Consider the following 14520-nt stretch of genomic DNA (forward strand, 5'->3'; position numbering starts at 1 on the left):
TTAAACGATTCATGAGTTCCGTGAATCTTTTCATGACCTGCTCTATAGATTCACACGTATTAAAGATCCGACGGTGCCTGACAAAGCGCCGGGTGAGTGTTCATATATGCCGTTTTAAAATAACCTTAATAAATGTAATTCTGTCCACTATGACAAAATAGGATTTTATTTTAGATTTAGGGGAGTCTTTAACCAAGTCTCTGACTAAGACATGTGTATACGTGCACAGATGGTGACAGAGAAACTTATATATGACGTTAATAAACTTTTAAATGTTTTTAAGACGTATTCACCCCCATTTTGGGGTTTTATTTTTAATTAAAGGCTTCTTAAAACATGTGTTAATATGTGTATATTATACAAAGAGTCTTATAGTGTCTGCTCTGACAAAAATAAATTATTATTTTAGATTTTAGGACAAATGACTGCGTCTATCTTATAAATACAACTTGATATATACGTTTGTTTTGGCAATAGACTTCTTTAAAGTCACGCAAGAATAAAATATTTTAGTTGTAACTGGTTAAACTTAAATGTACTATTATCTATTTAACTATAAGCTATATTTTCTGAGCAGATATTTTTATGTTTCTGATGCTGATCTTATAACAGTGTGTGGGAGATGATGGCTGTTCACAGCAGGTGGCGGGTTGTAAACTAGGGTCTTTTTAAAACTGTAGTGGTAAAAAATGTAATAGCACATTGACAAAAATAAAGCATTTGGTTGTAACAAATTATTTAATGAAATATTCAGTATGTGTATAGCGATGAACGGTGTCAAAATCACCGGGGTCCCAACAATACTATAGTCTTTAGACTAAAGGGTATTTATTTTAATATAAATAAAATCTTAATCTTTTCGTGCACAATATTCTGATCACGCCATTAGATTGTGTACCAGCGTTTACAATAGAGAACATACGCGGATGAGTGTTCATATACACCGTTAAGAAACTTTTTTTAAACGATTAAAGACATTTTCAAATCATCTTATGGGGTTTGTTTTAAATTAATGACATCTTAAAACCAACAGGGAATATGTGTTTATTACACAATAAAATGTAATTCTGGCCGCTCTGACAAAATAAGGGTTTAATTTTAGATTTAGTGAATTCTTTAATCAAGGCTCTGATTAAAACACATGAATGCGCGAACCACAGTTGCCAGAGAACGTACGCTGAGGCGCTCTTATGGCGTTAAGAACCTTTTTATTGTTTAAGACATTTTGACCCCATTTCCTGGCTTTGTGTCCGCTGTGGATCCCAACCTCTATGTGTTTATTATACAACAAATGCAATTCTGTCAGCATTTCTAATTTAGAACGCCTTTGATTTAAACATGAGGGTTTTAAAATGAAACGGCCATGTGACTTTTATGACAAAAGCTATTCGATCTTAATTTTTTTGTTTTAACATCCAAAAGTTTTATACACAGTCCATAATTAAACAACTAGGTGTGTATGAGTAAGATTATATCTAATGTCACACGAGCAGCACCAAATCGCGCATGTGTCTGTGTGTGTGTGTGTGTGTGCATCAGGCTGTTTATGTGTGGGCGTGTTTATGAGCCTGTGTCTTTGCAAGGTGTGTGTGCGTGTGTGTGTGTGTGTGTGTGTGTGTGTGTGTGTGTGTGTGTGTGTGTGTGTGTGTGTGTGTTTGCATGGGGGTCTATGATGTCTCTGTTTGTTACTAAAGTTTTGATATTAAGTCTGTGTCCTCATTGACAATAAGTAGGGGTTTTTAGATGTAGGCTTTATTACACAGATACTGATTAAATCATGTTATGCATTATTTGCGATTTAAAGAAACTTAAAAGGTTTAAGACATTTTATCTCACATTGTGGTGTTGTTTTTTAATTAATGTAACCTTAAAACCCTCTGTTATCCATTTAGGGAACAATAAAATGTTAGCAAATATTATTTATCAAAGTTGACGATGTTATAAGCCAGGATGTCACTAACGTGACAACAAACATTTATTTAAAGACAAAACATTTTAACAAAATTGCCATGGCTTACAGAGACACACTAGACTTAATAATAAAAATAAAAATATACTATTCGAACATCCTAACATGGTATTAGGTTAGATTAGGTTTTAAGGTCAATCAGCGTCTTTAGCTTTACAACTTACAGCACAAAACCCCCAATGACAGGATTTTTATGAAGTGGAGCAGACCCTTGGTATGCCTGTGGGGTTAGGTACAACTAAGGTCAACATCTATCAGTGCATAATAAGCAAACATGAAATTATATTTTAACTATGGTTTGTTAATGATGTTGCTAGGTTCGCGTATTTTTTCTGAAACAAACTTTTCTTTTCAAACTTAGTTAGGACACACACGTGTGTCGCCTCAAACACCTGATCAAAGTTTTTCTTCGCTAGCGACAACTAATGTCTGAGATTTTGTAAATTCATCAGATGTTTCTTACTTGTGTAGTTTCTTAAACAAACTTTTTCTTTTCAATCTTAGACAGTCTTCATACGTTTGTCTTTCGATAAGTTGTTCATAGTTTTTCTTCGCTAGTGTCAACTCATGTATGAGATTTGTAAATTTCATCATATGTTCTTACATGTGTATTTTCTGAAACAAATTTATGCTTTTCAAACTCAGGTAGTCATCATACTTTTGTCTCTACATACATTTGTTCAAAGTTTCTTGTAGCTAGTGTCAACTGATGTCTGAGATTTTGTAAATTCAACAGATGGTCTTACGTGTGTATTTCTTAAACAAACATGTTGCTGTTCAAACTTAGGCAGTGTTCATACGTTTGTCTTTTCATAAGTTGTTCATAGTTTTTATTTGTTAGCGTCAACTAATGACAGAGATTTTGTAAACTCATCAGATTCAAACAAAACTCATTCATTTCTGTAGTTTATGTAACACCTTGTCAAACTCTTAAAGGTAGTACTATCTGTTTAAAACAACAATGCAAAGTATTTTAGATTTACTTGATAAATCTTTTACATCAAAACAAACTAGGATAGCAATATGTTTGAATCTGTAACAGGTGATACCACCAATAGCGTGTTGTACATAACAAAGTCTGTAAAATAATAAAGATTGATTAGGTTTTTATTTAGTAAACCTTTTAACACAAAGTGTAGAGTCTTTTGTATGTAACAACAAACATGCGATGAAACAACGCAAAACAAGAGAGGATGCGTTTGTTAAAACACATATAAATTAAGATGCATACATCTACAAATGGGGCAATGTCTTTAATCTATTGGTCCCGAATTTAGAGGCTATACGGCCAAACTATTTCAAACATTGCCCCATTTGTAGATGTATGCATCTTAATTTATATGTGTTTTAACAAACGCATCCTCTCTTGTTTTGCGTTGTTTCATCGCATGTTTGTTGTTACATACAAAAGACTCTACACTTTGTGTTAAAAGGTTTACTAAATAAAAACCTAATCAATCTTTATTATTTTACAGACTTTGTTATGTACAACACGCTATTGGTGGTATCACCTGTTACAGATTCAAACATATTGCTATCCTAGTTTGTTTTGATGTAAAAGATTTATCAAGTAAATCTAAAATACTTTGCATTGTTGTTTTAAACAGATAGTACTACCTTTAAGAGTTTGACAAGGTGTTACATAAACTACAGAAATGAATGAGTTTTGTTTGAATCTGATGAGTTTACAAAATCTCTGTCATTAGTTGACGCTAACAAATAAAAACTATGAACAACTTATGAAAAGACAAACGTATGAACACTGCCTAAGTTTGAACAGCAACATGTTTGTTTAAGAAATACACACGTAAGACCATCTGTTGAATTTACAAAATCTCAGACATCAGTTGACACTAGCTACAAGAAACTTTGAACAAATGTATGTAGAGACAAAAGTATGATGACTACCTGAGTTTGAAAAGCATAAATTTGTTTCAGAAAATACACATGTAAGAACATATGATGAAATTTACAAATCTCATACATGAGTTGACACTAGCGAAGAAAAACTATGAACAACTTATCGAAAGACAAACGTATGAAGACTGTCTAAGATTGAAAAGAAAAAGTTTGTTTAAGAAACTACACAAGTAAGAAACATCTGATGAATTTACAAAATCTCAGACATTAGTTGTCGCTAGCGAAGAAAAACTTTGATCAGGTGTTTGAGGCGACACACGTGTGTGTCCTAACTAAGTTTGAAAAGAAAAGTTTGTTTCAGAAAAAATACGCGAACCTAGCAACATCATTAACAAACCATAGTTAAAATATAATTTCATGTTTGCTTATTATGCACTGATAGATGTTGACCTTAGTTGTACCTAACCCCACAGGCATACCAAGGGTCTGCTCCACTTCATAAAAATCCTGTCATTGGGGGTTTTGTGCTGTAAGTTGTAAAGCTAAAGACGCTGATTGACCTTAAAACCTAATCTAACCTAATACCATGTTAGGATGTTCGAATAGTATATTTTTATTTTTATTATTAAGTCTAGTGTGTCTCTGTAAGCCATGGCAATTTTGTTAAAATGTTTTGTCTTTAAATAAATGTTTGTTGTCACGTTAGTGACATCCTGGCTTATAACATCGTCAACTTTGATAAATAATATTTGCTAACATTTTATTGTTCCCTAAATGGATAACAGAGGGTTTTAAGGTTACATTAATTAAAAAACAACACCACAATGTGAGATAAAATGTCTTAAACCTTTTAAGTTTCTTTAAATCGCAAATAATGCATAACATGATTTAATCAGTATCTGTGTAATAAAGCCTACATCTAAAAACCCCTACTTATTGTCAATGAGGACACAGACTTAATATCAAAACTTTAGTAACAAACAGAGACATCATAGACCCCCATGCAAACACACACACACACACACACACACACACACACACACACACACACACACACACACACACACACGCACACACACCTTGCAAAGACACAGGCTCATAAACACGCCCACACATAAACAGCCTGATGCACACACACACACACACACAGACACATGCGCGATTTGGTGCTGCTCGTGTGACATTAGATATAATCTTACTCATACACACCTAGTTGTTTAATTATGGACTGTGTATAAAACTTTTGGATGTTAAAACAAAAAAATTAAGATCGAATAGCTTTTGTCATAAAAGTCACATGGCCGTTTCATTTTAAAACCCTCATGTTTAAATCAAAGGCGTTCTAAATTAGAAATGCTGACAGAATTGCATTTGTTGTATAATAAACACATAGAGGTTGGGATCCACAGCGGACACAAAGCCAGGAAATGGGGTCAAAATGTCTTAAACAATAAAAAGGTTCTTAACGCCATAAGAGCGCCTCAGCGTACGTTCTCTGGCAACTGTGGTTCGCGCATTCATGTGTTTTAATCAGAGCCTTGATTAAAGAATTCACTAAATCTAAAATTAAACCCTTATTTTGTCAGAGCGGCCAGAATTACATTTTATTGTGTAATAAACACATATTCCCTGTTGGTTTTAAGATGTCATTAATTTAAAACAAACCCCATAAGATGATTTGAAAATGTCTTTAATCGTTTAAAAAAAGTTTCTTAACGGTGTATATGAACACTCATCCGCGTATGTTCTCTATTGTAAACGCTGGTACACAATCTAATGGCGTGATCAGAATATTGTGCACGAAAAGATTAAGATTTTATTTATATTAAAATAAATACCCTTTAGTCTAAAGACTATAGTATTGTTGGGACCCCGGTGATTTTGACACCGTTCATCGCTATACACATACTGAATATTTCATTAAATAATTTGTTACAACCAAATGCTTTATTTTTGTCAATGTGCTATTACATTTTTTACCACTACAGTTTTAAAAAGACCCTAGTTTACAACCCGCCACCTGCTGTGAACAGCCATCATCTCCCACACACTGTTATAAGATCAGCATCAGAAACATAAAAATATCTGCTCAGAAAATATAGCTTATAGTTAAATAGATAATAGTACATTTAAGTTTAACCAGTTACAACTAAAATATTTTATTCTTGCGTGACTTTAAAGAAGTCTATTGCCAAAACAAACGTATATATCAAGTTGTATTTATAAGATAGACGCAGTCATTTGTCCTAAAATCTAAAATAATAATTTATTTTTGTCAGAGCAGACACTATAAGACTCTTTGTATAATATACACATATTAACACATGTTTTAAGAAGCCTTTAATTAAAAATAAAACCCCAAAATGGGGGTGAATACGTCTTAAAAACATTTAAAAGTTTATTAACGTCATATATAAGTTTCTCTGTCACCATCTGTGCACGTATACACATGTCTTAGTCAGAGACTTGGTTAAAGACTCCCCTAAATCTAAAATAAAATCCTATTTTGTCATAGTGGACAGAATTACATTTATTAAGGTTATTTTAAAACGGCATATATGAACACTCACCCGGCGCTTTGTCAGGCACCGTCGGATCTTTAATACGTGTGAATCTATAGAGCAGGTCATGAAAAGATTCACGGAACTCATGAATCGTTTAAAATTTTATTTAGTTTAGACTTTCGTCTAAAGATTATAGTATTGCCGGCTCCGAAGGTTATGGCTCAGATCATTGCTTAAACTATACACGTATACGGAATATTTCATTAAATAACTTGTGATGTTACAAACAAATGTTTTAATCGTAGCATTGTTCATGATTTGTCTAAATCTAAAATAAACATTTTACTTTTTTGACACCGTAATGGGGGATTGTTTTACCAACATTGAGTTTTAGAAATCTTTAATCGCTTTACAACACGCACCCCTGTGAAAGAATGCAGGTCTTGTGCGAAAGGATGGAGGAAGGGTGATATCTGACATCAAATGCCTAAACACAAGCTGTCACACGAGCCGTCATTAAACATAACAGCATACGCTTGACATAAAACACACACAGTCAATTGATCTAAAATCTAATATAAAAATTTATTTATGTCAGAGCAGACAATATAAGACTCATTGTATAATATACACATTTTCACACATGTTTTAAGAAACCTTTAATTAAAAATAAACCCTAAAATGCGGTGAAAACGTCTTAAACAAGCTCTGTGGACAAATCAAACTAGGTATCCAGTATCCGAAATGTTTTAAATCCAATTTGCCACAAAATGTTTAAAATGTCCCCAGACAAATCCAAAAAGTCTCTGATTTTAATCTTTTTTAAAGATACGTCCAAAGCGTTGTGGTCTGTATCCTAACCTGTAAACAGAAAAAAACAAGTTATTAGGACAAATATCTAAATAAAACAATTTTCTTATGCAAGATAATCGTACCGTGGAGATCCGCTATATATTTTGCAATAGTACACACAACGTTCGCTTTGCCTCTGATATCCAAACCTTTAAAACAGATAACACATGTTATTAGAAAATATTAAACCAAACCAGTTTGTTTAAATCTATTGTAACAGGATTAAATAAAAACACACCGGACAACACGAGCCAGTCGGCGTCTCTTTTGTTCCAAGATTTCCGTGTTACGCTGCGGGAGGTTCTAGTCTCGGTCTGACTTTTTTGTTCAGGCCACTCTTCTCCGCGATTTACCAGGAATAGTTAATACCAGTTTAGACAATTTCGCTGCAATACCAGAGATCGAATTTTTAGTTTTTAAATAAATCATACAAAATACTGGAACGAACACAGCGAAACACATACATACCAATAGACTTGAGTATAACAGCTCTGCTCCATCCAAACTGATTCCGGGAGATCTCTTGTCGCTCCCCAATAAAGGTTCGGTCATAAACTTTCAAAGATTACATCACACGACCCCCACACAAACACACACTGACATAATATCAGCATCAGAAAACTTTGTGTCTGAACAGAAAATAGACTAGTTCGATAGAAAATATCGGCTTTAAGTTTAACCAGTTACAACTAAAATATTTTATTCTTGCGTGACTTTAAATAAGTCTCTTTACAAAACAAACGTATTATCAAGTTGTATTTATAAGACACACGCAGTCAATTCCCCTAAACCTAAAAAAATACTTTATTTTTGTCAGAGCAGACAATATAAGACTCTTTGTATAATATATACATATTCACACATGTTTTAAGAAGCCTTTAATTAAAAATAAAACCCCAAAATGGGGTGAATACGTCTTAAAAACATTTAAAAGATTATTAACGTCATATATAAGTTTCTCTGTCACCATCTGTGCACGTATACACATGTCTTAATCAGAGACTTGGTTAAAGATTCCACTAAATCTAAAATAAAATCCTATTTTGCCATAGTGGACAGAATTACATTTATTAACATTATTTTAAAATGGCAGATATGAACACTCACCCGGCGCTTTGTCATGCACCGCCGGATCTTTAATACGCGTGAAACTATAGACCAGGTCATGAACAGATTCCCGGAACTCATGAATCGTTTAAAATTGTATTCAGTTTAGACTTTCGTCTAAAGATTATAGTATTGCCGGCTCCGAAGGTTATGGCTCAGATCATTGCTTAAACTATACACGTATACGGTATATTTCATTAAATAACTTGTGATGTTACAAAAATATGTTTTAATCGTAGCATTGTTCATGATTTGTCTAAAATCTAAAATAAACATTTACTTTTTTGACGCCGTAATGGGGGATTGTTTTACCAACATTGAGTTTTAGAAATCTTTAATCGCTTTACAACACGCACCCCTGTGAGAGAAATGCAGGCCGTATTGAGAGGCGCACGGGTCGAAAAGGGAGGGGTGATAGATAGATACAACAAATGTCAATAAACAGCAAATGTCACAAAGACAACCTGTCATGTTTAATGACTGCATACGCGTGACATAAAACACACTCAGGAAAAACAATCACTCTAAATGACCCGTCATAAACCCATTAAATACTTTCTGTCTAAAGTTGACAACTTGTACAGATTTTGATTGATGGTCCCGCCCCCCTGTCAAAGGGTCATAAAAACGACCTGTCAGATAGCAACTGTCACCGGGTGGGGGAGGGGGTCATAAAAGTTTGACGAGAGGTGCCCCGTTATAACTACTGCAGTGCACTTAAGGAGCTCATTTAAAACTCAGTGGGCTCAAGGGAGACGAGAGCGAGACAGAGCTATCAGCAGGCACAATTAATTCTTACTGAATTCCCCCTAAATCCTTGCAGGGTGTTAACGGTTAACAGTGGAGCATCTACTGTGTTTATTTTAGCAGATTGACAGACAGGAGGATAGATTAGGAGAGAGCTTTTAGCTTCTTGTAACAGCTGAAGATCATCCAGCATGCACCAGGGTGTGTTTGAGGGTTTATAACAGGCTAGATATGCAAAGTCATGACCTTTAATAGTGTTTATATTAAGGCTGTCAATCGATTAAAATATTTAATCTAGATTAATCGAATGATTGTCAGAAGGTTACTTGTGATTAATCACAAATTAATTGCACATTTTTATTTGTCCTAAATTTACCTTAATTTAACACTTGCATCATTTGTTTACGCGTGAATTTTGACAGTGCTAGTTTATATAAATTACGTTGAGCTGCTGCACATACACGTTGGATTGTCCCCATTTTGATGCAAATATAGGTACACAAAGCCATTGTGTGTTTGTGTTTGGCACTGCCGCTCTAACATTTCTGGGAAAGATGAGATGTATACAGTGACGTAAGACTTGAAACTGTGGTGGCTCTCTAGCCCATGGAAAGGTAAACCAATTCTTAATTCTTAAGAGGTTCACTAGTCAAACCAACTTTGATCTAAGAAAAGGACTAGCTCTGAAACAACATCCAACATTTCTGGTAACATGAGGGCAATGGAGTGCATCATCAGAGTCTCTGTCATTGTGTGTATCAGATTGTGTGATTTAGGTGTGCATCATCAGATTGTGTATTAGGGTTTGAATCAGGTTGTATATTGTGGAAACATGCTGAAACCGCTGCTTTACCAGACCTCTGCCTAGAAATATTCTGCCTAAAATGACAAACTTCTTGAGTTATTTTCCTGTGACAGAAAAGCATTATTTATTTACCACATTTAGTTTGAAACGACCACAGCATCTTGTAAGAAAAGTCTTTGCAATGGTCTGATGGAGATTCGACTGGCTTCATTTTGGTGCTCTGAACTTCTGAAATGCATCAAATTGAAAATCCTTCAAGCTGTCATTGGGTCTAATGGAGGAGCGTGCGCTTGAACAGATGATTATACTCCTGTAATGGGGAACTTTGTTGTATAAAGTCAGTTTTATTAAGGACTTTTTACACACTGTGCTAACGGCCCGAGGCGACAGTGCTACGCGCCTCCCGATGGGCTGATTGTCTTCTGCTGGCAGGGGGTCGCTCGTCTCCATACACGCCTGAAATTGAAACCATTATACCTCCATTTTGTTATTCATGTTTGTTAACAGGATGAGCGGGACTCATTTTCATCCCGTCTGTTCTCGGGGTCTGTCTCGCTGTCATTTGCTTTTTATTATTGTGGATGTGATGCTTTCCTGCACTCAACACTCATTTATAAATCCACAGAATAAAATACACAAACGACATTTTGCCCTTTTCTTTCCTGACACAGAAATGGCACTTTCGACAAACGGTGTGAATTAAAATCAACTCCTTTTAAGCAAATGGTCAGTGAAAGTGCGTGCTTAATTGATTCTCAATAAAAATCATCTTAAAATACAAACACAGACGTAAACATTTATGATCTGAAAGTTATATGGTGCCTAAAAAAAATTTATCTGGAACTTAACTGTACATGCCATACATTAAAAGAATTATATTACACTTAATGAATTTTTAGGACTATTAAGATTAAAGGGGACAAAATTTCAAGAGAGTAAAGTAAATAACATGCTGTGTTTATTGTATTTATAAATAATCGTTGTATTTGTCTTGTCAATGCATTACAGTATAATTCTGTATTTGCTCTCAGCTTCGTTTCATTGTGTGCAGTCAGTTTAGAGAAGTCAAAGAGACCTTTACTTTAAACTCTGACTACATGAAGACTCCAAACTTTCTTCTCAAAATCATGGTCTGACTTTAACTTTATTTTCTCATTAAAAAGTTAATTATAAGACATAAAAGCATTTTTCCTTTTACTCATCTGTGGGTGAAATAACAACATCCTTTATATAAATATAAATATGATATAAATGCCAAATGAAAGTGAAATGTCTGTTACCGGTTGACCCAAAATTAAAAACTGAGTTTTGAACCTGAAGGTTGCTGAGTTAAATGGAGAAATCACATTGCAAGTACAGAATGGGTTACCATACATTATGTCACTTTCACAAATCTCCCATGATGCACCAGTGTCTAGTGTTTTGATTGGCTGCATATGAATCCTGATTGTCAAGCCATTAAGATAATTCTGTAACGGTCAATATCACAAACACGTGTCTGCTTCTGATAGTGAATGTTTATATGCTGGTCTGACAAATGAATTGTCACACAAGAGCTCTTGATGTGGCATCCAGCAGTAAGGAAAGTTGATTTTCCATGGAATGATGTCTGAAACCTCACAGCGGGTTTGCTGGAATAACACTGAACGACTCACACACACACATGATGATCTGAGTCTTTCCACAGAGGAAAACTCTTAAGTCATATCCACCAGAATGACATTATTCCACATTTATATGACATAATGTGTTTCCTGACCAGACGAATGTGACCACAACATCGACTTCATTCAGTAAGAGGTCTGTTTAAAACATTTTCATCCTGTGTTACTTCATGTTTTGTCTTACCTCATCTGTCTGATGATGTCTCTATAAGCCACAATTCAGCAAACGATACAACACAAGCAATATTACACTGTCTGTCCTATCTGAAGCATATGTTTCAAATGATATGTGTGCCATGATGTCTGTAATGATGTTACGAGGATAAAATACCATCAACTATAACTACTTTGGTATTATTGTCAAAAACATGCTAATATCATTGAACAATATTGCATGCGTGACATATCTTGTTAAAACTGAATCTGTGGAGACTTTATCACTCAGTAACAGTGTCACTGTCACATAAGAATAAATACTGATTACAAAATACTTGCTGTGTCTTTAAACTTAAAACAGCAAACAGCACGGCTCCAGAGGTCTCATATATAAAGATTTTGATTGTAAGGTTTCGGTACGCAAAAATCCACAGCAACATTCAGATTTATAAAAACTGTCTTTGGCGTGGAAAAGTGTTTAGCACCACATCAGGGTCTGAGCAACACTTTTGCTTGTGCAAATTGCTGCAGTTTTTATATAAAGCATTCTCGCTGCTTGTAAAGGATTTAAACATTGACATCTCTTCTTTTATATGTCAATTATATTAATTAGTCATCATCTAAAGATGGAGATCTGAAACCGTTCAGCTGCGCACAATATCAAGATCATTTGTGATTTATAGATTTCACATCTGAATGTGAGGCTTACACACGTCTGCGGTTTCTGCACGCATGCACTTTTGAGAAACATTTTTACGCAGCATTTTATAATTGAGATCTCAGGTGTTGTAGGTAAAGTGATGTGTTTATGCTTTAAGTGTCACATGACTCTGCTTGTTTGTTAATATGTTGCTTGATATTTTTCTGTTTATATGATGTGATGGATTTTGCTGCAGTCAGGTAACTATAACAGAATGAGATGCATTCAAGGTCAATGAGATTTCTCAAATAGGTTTCGTATAAAAGCTTCCTGAAATACAGTGGGTTTTAAGCGATAGATTTGTAAATGATGAGGTTTTGATGTTATAGTCCTGTGTGTTTGCTGTGTTTCATAAAGTGATTCACAGATCCATACTTTACTCAGCACAGTTACTGTGTGTTTACAAACTCTTACGTGTTTCCTTGAATCTCATGAAGACTCTGACAGCAGCTCGCCATTCCTTGTCTGTTGTATTGGTTTGTTTTAGACAGCAAGCAAATCCATTGAGCGGCACATCACACAAAATAACAGTCATTAAAAAAATCATTTCATCCAGCAGCACAATCATCAGAAGACTCAATGATGAAAGATTATTTACAGAATCATCTCTCAACTTCAAGATTTCATGAAAACATTGACATCAGGGCAAGATGATGTTTACTCCACACTGGACCTTTCAATTAATCAACACAAAAGTAAAGTAGGCCTACATGTTTTTTCTTTAAACTAGGACGACTTAGTGCTCAAGTGAAAGTAGAGTTTACCCTAAATTCTAATTCTGGCTTGGTGGCCTAAGACTTTTGCACAGTTCTGTGTATATACATAGTATGTGTGTGCGTTTGTGTAAAAAATAAGACTTTTATATACATAATAATTACACACACCACACACACACACACATAGAGCTTGCAAGCACAAACTTTTATTTTGTATGCAATTAATCATATTTTATGTAATTTATTGCACTAATTTATTGTACCCCCACCAACTGGGATAGATGTACCAGCTGAGAGTGAGGTGATGGGGTGGGGACTGCTATTTACCTCTTTGCGCTGATTGGTTGGATCACATGACTATGCTCCTCCCCAACTTATAATATCGAAGAAAACTGTGTTTATTTTTAATGTTTCCACAAAACCCCTGAAGCGTCAGAATGGTGCTTGTCTCCAGTGAATCACATGGATGAAATCTTCAGCAGTGACTTCTGTAGTCACCAGAACAAACAAACAAACCACTGATCTGATTTAGCCAAAGATGTGAAGAATCAGAGCTTCATTATTACACAGTTGAGTGTGTGAAGGTTAAAGGCTTGAAGTGAACCCTGTTGAAATCCTCCAGCATCAGAGGAAAAGCCCAGACTGAGATATGAGAGAAATAAAACTGAATCCTTTATAAACCCACAAATCCTGCACACTGACAGATCATTCTCAGTAGTGTGAGATCTTGAGATTAAAGCTGTTCATCAACCAATCATACAATCTTTAAATGTTTGCTTGTGAGTTTTAAGATCTCCTCTATAGTCTTGTTTATAAACTACTCCTTACAATCATTTTTCAAAAAACATGTGCGTGTGATATTTCTAAAAACCTGCAGAAATCAGACTAGCAGAAATGCGTACAACTGCTCGGACCCTCACATGGTGCTAAGCATTTTTCCACAGACTGTTTTTATAAATATGAACATCGCTGTGGATTTTTGTGTATGCACATCTATGATCAAAATCTTTATAAATGAGGCCCCTGCTCTGTTTTACAGCGCTTTCATATCACAGTTATTTACAACACGGTGGGCACCGGTGATCCAGAACATCCAGATTATCTCCAAGAGCACTTGAGGAAACCACAGCCAATCATCTTCATCTGCATACCTGAGGGGCGGGGCTTGAATCACCTGCCGATGAATTCTGTACGGCTTTAGAGTTTCCATAACGTTGAATGAAAGAAAACTGAAGTGAGCATTGCTGAGGTGTTTTTATAATGATCGTGTTTGTCCATCTCATCTTCAGACAGCTTGAGTTCCCTTTCAGTCGGTCACTACGACGTCACGTCGTGAACGACGAATTGGGAACTCGCTTAGAGAGACCAATCTGCTTCGAATACTACTAAAACGCCAACGAACTTGGCATTGAGATATTTGCATAATGCTGGCGCCGCCCC

At 35.1% G+C, this 14520-nt stretch overlaps 1 long non-coding RNA gene across 1 annotated transcript; it reads right to left on the reverse strand.

Moving 5' to 3' along the window:
- Nucleotides 1-6893: 6893 nt before the first annotated feature.
- LOC135783677 (uncharacterized) lies at nt 6894-8995 on the reverse strand. The gene is made up of 3 exons (XR_010545732.1): nt 7424-8995; nt 7269-7334; nt 6894-7194 (listed from the first exon to the last, which is right to left on the reverse strand). It is a non-coding gene; the product is annotated as an uncharacterized lncRNA (long non-coding RNA).
- Nucleotides 8996-14520: the final 5525 nt, after the last annotated feature.

The sequence above is a fragment of the Paramisgurnus dabryanus genome, chromosome 2 (assembly GCF_030506205.2).
Source record: "Paramisgurnus dabryanus chromosome 2, PD_genome_1.1, whole genome shotgun sequence".
Taxonomy (NCBI): domain Eukaryota; kingdom Metazoa; phylum Chordata; class Actinopteri; order Cypriniformes; family Cobitidae; genus Paramisgurnus; species Paramisgurnus dabryanus.